A 9,710-nucleotide genomic window follows, 5' to 3' on the forward strand; every position below is an offset into this window, starting at 1 on the left:
CAAGAAAATCTAAAGAAAAAAAGGGCATTTCAGGGAATTAAAATTCGATTTCCTGAAACCTCATGGAGACGGTGATCCTTTCCATCGCAAAGACTTCATAAATGCCCCCCCCCCCCCCCCCCCCCCCACACACACACACACACACACACACACACTTTCCATCTTCAAGAAATACCTTAAAACTCACCTCTTCAAATTCGCCTACAACCACTGACTTTTTTTTTTCTAAATAAATTATTTTCTTATTTATTTACTTTTTTGGTTGTTGAGAAATTGCTATATAAAACTAGTATTATTACTACTATTATATACCAATTCTCTATAGATCTGTCTCGCTTAGGCTATTTCTCTGTAATTACTTTTATGCCAGCTACACCCTGTATAAGTATTGTGTTCTAATATTCATTGATGTTAAATGTAGGAGCCTAAAACATATTTCTTCCCAATTAAAAGCATTTTTCGTCTCAAATATAGCTAATAATTCTATTAAATCCTGGACCAAAATGTATGTGTTTTTTGACAATCTCAAGTGACTCATAACTTTATATTGGAATTAAATTCCATCTCTTTGTCTGGGAAACTTTTGAAGCCTGTGTAAATGAAGTTGATATAGTAAAATGGCCAGTAATAACCTGTCTTTTGCTTTATGACCTTCCATGTCAACAAGGTCATTCTCGCCTGAGAGTGCCAGATGCTGCTGGATGTGTAACACCAGAATCAGCAGCGCCAGGCTCTGTTTCAGGGATCAGGTTCATCTGGCCCAGATTTCCCAGGCTCCTCTGTGCCAGATAACTTGACACGGACGGACGCTGCCCCGCTCCATGCATCCTGCTGCTATCATTCAAGCCAGAGACCAAGAGTTAGTCAGCAGTAATGGAAGGAGTAACACAATACTGGGTCAATGTGGAGCATGATGTCCTTAAAACCAGCAGTGTGTGTGTGCATGTGTGTTTGTGTGTGTTTATGTGTTTGTTATCATGACGAAGCAAACACCATCCAGTTGTATTACCTAACCACATCTCTCATTCTGTTACATCACTGTGTGTTGCTTCATTTGTAGAGTTGCACAATGGAAAGAAGCAATTGAGTTCAAAATCAGGAAATGCCTGAAAATATCAGATTCATGGTGGCTTTAGCCTTCTAAGCAAATTTATTTTATTGCTTACTTAAGATTAAAATTTCCCCCAGCTATATTCTGTACATCTTTTTCCATTTTCTAACTGACTCCTGGAGGAGGATTAACAGCAGAGGCAGAGCAGAGCAGACGAACAAAAAGAATAAACTAGCCAGCGAGTCTTACTGGAGAAAGTATTTAAAAATTGTTAACTCAAATTTTGAAATACTGTCATCTTTTCTTTTCAAAACATCAGGAAAGTGTGGTTGTGATCTGGCACAGCTTAATTTTAGCTGTGAACAACAAAGTAAATGGCTAATGGCTTGTTGTTTTCCAAAAAAGGGCAAGAATGGCCATAAAATTACTTTTAACAGCTTGAACAACACAATGCAAGTGTTCTAAAGCCAAGCAATTGTGGTTTGAGGTTCAGTAGTCAATTGTCTAATTCATAGTGTAGATTTTCCAGTGTTTTTCTGCACAATGCCAACAGTAGCAAACAGTTGTTGCCTCCAACAGTTTGGGGCATATTATATAATGGTTAAAGCATGCTCGATGGCAAGTCAGAGGTAAATACAACATCAAAATCTAACTGTTAAGCTTCAGGTGAATATGCTGCTGTTGTAGCACTGAGTAGGTGTGTTCCACCTGGTTTATTAATATTATAATAAAATAAAATAAAATAAAAACTTTGAGTGGTTTTGTTATTTCTGACAAAAAAAGTAGTCAGGATTTCCATTTATGTTTGGAAACTCAAACCACCAGATTGCTGTAAGGGGTGTATTAAAAATTGAGGCGCTTAAATATCTAGATAATATCTACATATTATGTTTTGATTCTTGACAACTCTTGATTTTTACGCAGACAGATTGTACAAACAAAAGTGCTTTAAAAACCATCTGAGTTATATAAATACAGTTAAAGTATCAAAATGCTTAATGTGTGGATAAATGCACGCAGGAGGTCTTCAAAAACTCACTTCTGTAAGGTTGTGATGTCATAACTACACTATATATTGGTAGAACAAACAGGTCTCTTCAATCTGCATACAAATACATCTTTATACTTTCAAATTATATGTAATGCATATGCCAAAATCCAATTTTGCATGCAAATGATACACAGGAGCATTTTCAAAAAATAGGGACCCTACTGGTTGCAGGAGATCAACACGTCATTATATATAAACATAATTAACTATGTTGTGAAAAGGTTAAAATTTTGTTGTTGCAATTAGGTTACAAAACTGCAAAAAAGTTCCTGGTTAGACGTTATAAAAGATAGTTTAAAGATTAAAATGAATGAATGTAAATGGCGTAAGTGCCATAGTTCTGTGCATCACGTTTTATGTAATTTAAGTGCCGTTACTTCTAATAGCATTGTTCACTTTTGTGTTGACATGGGACACCAACGCTGTTCTCCTGGGTGAAAGTCCTGGGTTTGTTTGACCCACCCACACTAACTTCAACTTTTGTGCTTTATTCTCGGCCTCAGCATCATTCATAATCACTACGGCTGCTAGAGGGCACCACTAACTCCAGATGTCAACATAGGGGGAAGGATTGGTGTATCTTAAGCATGCAAAATTGTTTTTTGGCGTAGGCACTACACGTAATTCTAAGGCGTAAGGTCATGTTTTTTTGTGCAGATTGAAGAGGTTGGGCTGAGCTAGAAAGCGTCATCACAGCTCAGTTGAAGTCATTCCCCGGCTGCAGTGACAGTGCAGATGTGAAAGACCCAGAAACACTGACAAATCAGAGTAGACTGGGCTTTTCAGGAGGGGGGCTTAAAGAGACAGGCACTAACAGAGTGTCTCAGACAGAGGTTGAATATATTCAGACAAACAGAATGAGGAAATTAATGTTGTATTTTTTACATTAACCCTCCTGTTATGTTAATTTTTCAGGAGCTGCAATAATGTTCGTGGGTCAATTCAACAAAATGTAATATTTAATATGTACAATATTTAATATTTTTATATTTAATATCCAAAAGTGTCAGAAACCAAAAAATCCCAATAAACATTGTTTTGTATATTTCAAGATTAACTCCACTATTAACCATCTCGCTCAATATTTAGTGCAATGTTCTTCTTTACCTCTCAAAGATCATGGTTCAATGAGGATAATTCACTCGTTTTTCATAAAAAATTTACATTAAAACTTTTTTTATGTACATTGGAAAGACCTGCATATAATATATAATAGTTTTACATGACAATAAAAAAATTAAATTTTTATTTAAATTTTTTTTTTTTTTATTGAGTGAGTTGATAAATTAAGTCACCTCTACTGTTCAGGGTCAGATCGACCATTGAATAGTATCTATGTATTATAAATATGCAAATATGTGAAATTAACCATTTTCATTTTATATGTTGATTACACTTATTAAGCCAAGCAGAAGTTTCATCCTGAAAAAATACTTTTAACTATTTTATTTAGATTTTTAAACTTTGAAATGGGTCAATTTGACACACAACATAACAGGAGGATTAAAGCATTTAAACATGTTCTTGCAGAAACCCAAAAAAACCCAGGTGTGAACCTGAAAATGGGCATAATTGTTGCCCTTTAAGTACCTAACAATGTAAGGTAATCAAAGGCACAATGAGTATGATCTGTCCATTTTGTTTTGTAGACACAACATTAAAAAAGTGGTCCCTCCTCTCCAGCCCAACAATATCTAATTAGCCAGTGAGTGTAGTGATCTTACAGGCTTACAGGCAAAGTCAGGTCTGTGAGGATGCTAAACCAGAGTTCATCAAGTTCCACACTTGAACACCGGCATTCAACTTTGGAACTAATAGGCATAGTATTTGTGTCCAGATGTGAAATTTTTGTGGAGCTTCCTGAGATTCCAACTCAGACGACGGCGGTTCCAGTGTCAGCCAGGTCATGCCCAGAAACATCATGAACGCAGGAAAATGAAAAGAGAAGAGAAATTGTGGGCAGAGATGGGAACCCATACACTTTTAGTGGGTCATAAATCATGATTGATTGCATTATGTTGTTCATGCATTGCTTTTATTCTGCCTTCAATCACATCGATTTCAAAATGTTATAAATCCATTATGTTTCATAATGAAGTCCTGCTCACTGATATGCAACTTTTCCTTCAAAGGTGCAACTGTCAAGCTCTGAGAAATATGGCAAAACCCCTGATGGCTGACAAATATATATTCCGTCATATTGTTGATTATTATACTGATTACAGTAAAAGTTTTGGTTATAAAATGTCACCTCATATTCCCTTGAGAAAGATAGAGGACAGTTGAGTGTGCATCAGTTGAGCCAGTGTCTGACCTGTAAGTAAATTCCTCTGCCCTGCTGAAACTGACACTCAGCAGAGGAGGATGATGTAAGTGCCTGTTCAGGACGGGGAAGATAACATGACAAACTATTGATCACCGTAAAGCAGGAAACAGCAACCTCATCTAGTAGGTTACCAGACACCCCCCAACACACCGGCCAGGAACATATTAAATATTTACATTTGATGACCAACAGAAAAAAAGAGGCCTGCAGCGTGAGCCGAGCACATGTTTGCATGTTACGTCTTTGTCGCTAACACATTTTCCTGTGATCTACGAAAGGCTTTAGTACCATTAAAGGAGAATGTTACTTTAATCTGGTGGCTTACCCCTCAAATCCCAGTGTAAACCCGGAGAGAGGCTCAAGGAAGAAGGCAGCAGAACATAATCCGTGCCGCAACTGGCTGTTGGTTTGTAGGAAGAAGTCCGGTCTGGTGGCACTCATCTGGACCCCATCAGGCTGCATATCCCCAGGCAGTCAGACTGGCATCCCTGTACCAGGCCTGTTCCTTTATTAAAGCCTCGGCCTCCTCTGACCCAGCACACACAGAGCAGGCCCCAGGGAACGCAGACAGACACACACATGGTTCCCATAGGTCAGTTTGGTTGTTTGTGAGTCGTGCGTTTGACTCTCTCATAGGCCACATATGGATTTGAGTTGAAGTAACTCGGAGTGAGGTGCTTTTCTTCGTAAAACATCTGCTTAATGATAGTGTACCAATAGGGAGGGGCCAATATACTCACAATGAGGCCAAGCAAAATCAGAGACACATGACATGAATAAGGTGAATTTCCACAGTTCAGCTTGCTAATGTGATACAGTATGTCGAGCAGACAGAACAACAAATTAGATGATACTCAGTGCAGGATCCACCTGCTGCAAAACATAGAAGCACGGGCAACAATTTAACTTCACAAACAAACCCAAACCAAAAGCAGGATTCACTTGGAATGTTACACTAAAAGGAAAGCTGCAGATATGAGATTCTGCTTGAAATAAGTGTACATTTTCAGTAACATTGTGACATTTTTATTCAGATAGCTCTGGCTTTTGAGGTCAAGCAGGTCGTTATCGAAATAATAAAAGCATGACACACAGGAAGCGTTGCATTTTATGTTGGCCTGCAGCAGTGGTTCTAAAAGAACAAACAGTGTAGTTTGTATGAGCAACAAACAATGCCATCAAAGCTTTACAGGAAGAGAAAGGAAAGCCAGCCAGATAACCTGGAACTTCAGAAATCATACATATTTCAGTGATAGATCACCAAATGATGTATGCTTTCAAAATAAAAAAAACAAACGGAGGAACGCACCTGTTACATTTTCTCATTTGATTTAAAAATTGTTTTGTTTCTGTGATGCCGTTCAACAACCTTGATAATAAATCAGAACATTTTATTTATAAAACGCAAAGTTGTTAAAAAAAAAAATTAATAATAAGACTTATTTATATATCTCTTGTAGAAGTGATCTTTGCAGAGACTTCTCATCAACAAATGATCAATAAGCTAGTTTTAGCTTGTTCCTGTGTTTGATGTGACTTAAAGATGTGAATGTGATCACATGAATGTTGAGTTATCTGTAAAAGCTCTTTAATCTGAATACAACAAAAACAACACTTGATGATTTCACTCTGTCAAAGACAAATAGAAAAAACATGAGGCTGTGCTTTTGGACAACTCACTGACTATAATAAAAGGAATCTTTCCATGTCTTTCACCTTGATCCATTTTTCTTTCTGGCAATTGGTACTGTGTGAAATCAAATCTCCGCTGACGCGTATAAATTTCCGGTATTTGACTTTTCATTGCCTTTATTATAATTATGTTTAGAGCCACAGCCTGTAGGGAGGGATCAGGAGCACATTTGTCTTCTCTATTGCCTATTGTTTTGAACTTTGAAATGCAATTCAGGAAGATAAATCTATAAAGATACACTAAATGCTAAAGCTGCAGAGCAGGGAGGGAGATGAGACCATCTCCAGACCCCGCAAATCTCACTTATATTGCATTTAGGAGAAAAAACACAGGCACAGTTACGTTTGCAAAGAATCTGTTCCTTGGCCTCGAAAGAAATCCTGCAAATCTTGCGAGTCTGTCAGCATCTCTGTGGGCCTACATCCCTCTGAGGCAGCTACGGAGGACATTACTGTCTTAGTGGAAAGAACACCAAGAGCTGAGGGTATATCTGCTCAGTTTTAGACCCTGATCTGACAATCTGATACAGCCTTCAATGTGAAATAATTTAAAATGCAATCCTGATACATTAAAGTGGGTGCAACATTCTGGCCCAAGCTGTAAGTTGAGCCGTGTTACAATAGTTTAGCTCTCATACTGCTTATGGAAAGAATCTGGCTTTAGGATATAAATATATATAGTAATAATAAGTACAGATTGCAAAATGTCCCATATAAGAAAGTTTTTAGTCAAAATGTTATTTTTCTTAAAAAAAATAATTTATTTTAATTTTCTTTACCCAGAGCATAAAGAAACAAACATATAATTTGGTTTATTTCAAACTGTAATTTTAATTAATTGAAAATGTCAAAGTGCACTGGAAATTGGTACAAGTATTAAATCATACTATTACTCCACTAAGACATGACTCAAATGGACATTGTGCATTTGGTAGTTATTTGTTTAGTTTTTGTTTTCACAGTATACGTAGAGAGGTCAACAAATATATTGTTCATTAATCCAACATGTTCAACAAGTTACAGGCCTTGCATTATATGGTTAAAGAACATTAGACTAAACTAGGAGAGCACTCAGAGATCTTTTAAGATATAAAAATATGCAAGTGCAACCATTATATATGTTTAGATTTACACAGTCGCCCATAAAGTTGGAATAAAATATTTTTTCCCCCTTTCCACAAAATGATTGTGAAAATGTGATTTATTCCTGACAGATAGTGTATATCTTCTCAAAACTTTATTAATCAATCTCTTCCAAACACACAATGAAAATGAAACCACAATTAACAGATGATTGTGTCTGAAAACAAAATTATTTCAACAACCGTGTATTTCCAAAACTATTAATAGTATGTCAAAATATAGTTGTGTCTAGCTGAAGCCTCATATTTGCAGCTGTGCATTTATGTACTTCTAAATTAATATGAGAAGTACTTCATATACTTATAAAGTATATTTACAGGCCAGAAAACACAGAATGACATGGAGTTGAAGCCCAAAAGTGCAAACTTCATGGTCAATATTATTACTCGTAAATGTGAGGCGTAAATTTTGATTATGTTTACTTAATATATCTAGTGGAGTTTATAGCAAACAATTTGATATTTGCATGTGTAAAGATATAATTAGTCGCATTGTATGTGTGTGTTTATGTTTCCATAGCCCCAGTTTAATTTGCAAAAAAGGCATTATAATTGTACAGACTTCTCCAATGAAAGCTCCGTTCCTGAGTGATCCATACCGACTACTTTTTGTACGAAGTTTGAGCAGCTACATGTGTAAGCTCCTCACTGGTACCCATGAATGATTGTGATGTTTTTCACTCTGAACTTCATTACATCTACTTACATTTAAGAGCCCATGGTATTTCTATCTGTTAGAGTGAAAAATATTGAGTATATCCACCTCAGGTTTTGGATTTGTTTCAAATCTTAATTTGTTCCCTGGCCCATGCTACACTCTTCCCCCAAGTTTCATGAAAATCAGGTTAGTAGTTTTCCCATAATCCTGCTGACAAATGAACAAACAAGCAGGACTGAACACATAACTTCCTTGGCAAAGGTTTTAATTCATAGTGGACAGGTCAAATACCATTTAGCTTATGTGGAGCCAATTTCAAGCAATGCAAATAAATCTTCCTCAGCTATTATTGCTGTAACAATAATCTGTATGAATGATGCCTGCTCCTCCCAGCTCTGTTTCCTCTGCACTGATTCAGGTTATCACAGCGGGAAGAGACACCACAAAGGAAGCGATGATAAGATAACTTTGTTTGTATCCCCAGATAAAGCCATGCCAAGACCAGAGTTAAGACCAGACCACTGCTCTGGCCGTAGATCGTTGACAGACATTAAAGCAGGCACTAAAATCTAGGACTTAGGGGAAAGAAAGCGAGGAAGAGGACAGACCCCGACTTTAAAGACATGAGGATCAGGGAGAACAGATAAGACTGCCAGCACAAGTTCTGTTTATCTCATTGGATTGTTAAAAATGTCACTGTATGGCCCTTGATCATTGGTAACATCTTAATAAGCCTCAAAATGTCTTACTGGTGTTGAGGTGCAGTGCTCTTTGCACACTTCATGTCTGAATGATCTGTTTCTTTTGTGTAATTAGTCTTGATTTAATGAGAAAAATCAATCAAACCAATAAGAGATAACATTTTTATCTGGCTTTGTCTCATCACTGTGCTCCGTGACGTGAGAACAGGGACCATCCCTGATTTTTTACACATTCACTGCACATATTGTACATTGCTGTCTAGTCCACTATGACATTGTCCATCCTGTGCCTGCCTCGCCATGAGGAGCAAATGATGCATGGTTCGTAAGAGAGAGTCTCATTGGCCGAGGGCCACTCAGACACCTGAGTCACAGAGGAAGGCGGAGGTCTGCTGAGTGAAACTGGAGAGCTTCATTGCATTACAGCGCTGCAGGAGAGATAACACACTACGATAAAGTGCCTTGAGGGAAAGAGAGAGGAGAGAAGATGGCCATGATAAGCCCAGCTTCCAGACTGGAACCGGCAACAGTAACTTAATATGATTTTTATCTGGAGAGACAGAGGAGGATGGCCACTTGTCAGGATTATCACATCTTAATGAGTAATAAGTGGGTCCATTTCAATTTGTCATGCTTATCCCCTTCACACTCAGGCACGTGTATGCCCTGGATAAAAAAAAATAACATGACATACTGAGTGTAAAATACAACTAGAACTTTGTTGTTTTTGCAGCCATAAAACAAAACCACTTTTTGAGTTTTCAACAAAGCAATCATGAGTATAATCTGAAGCCCTAGGGGTTGATCCAATACTACCAGACGGCTTCTTCCTGCCCCAGATAAACCCTGCTATCACCTCTCACCCACTCTCATAAGTTATATGTGCTTGTGTGTAGGCACACAGACACACAAACACACACACATGCAGAGCAGTACTTGCTCCCATATGTGAGAGGGGAAGTTGAGTAAAGGAGGGAGGGATCAAATAGCTAACAGAGTCACACAGCTACAACACAACAGTCATTTTCTGTGATCAGCCTTCAGGTGAGGAGATCGCACCATATCAAGGAGCTAACGAACAGCTCTGAC

This window comes from Centropristis striata, chromosome 7 (genome assembly GCF_030273125.1).
Source record: "Centropristis striata isolate RG_2023a ecotype Rhode Island chromosome 7, C.striata_1.0, whole genome shotgun sequence".
Classification (NCBI taxonomy): Eukaryota; Metazoa; Chordata; class Actinopteri; order Perciformes; family Serranidae; genus Centropristis; species Centropristis striata.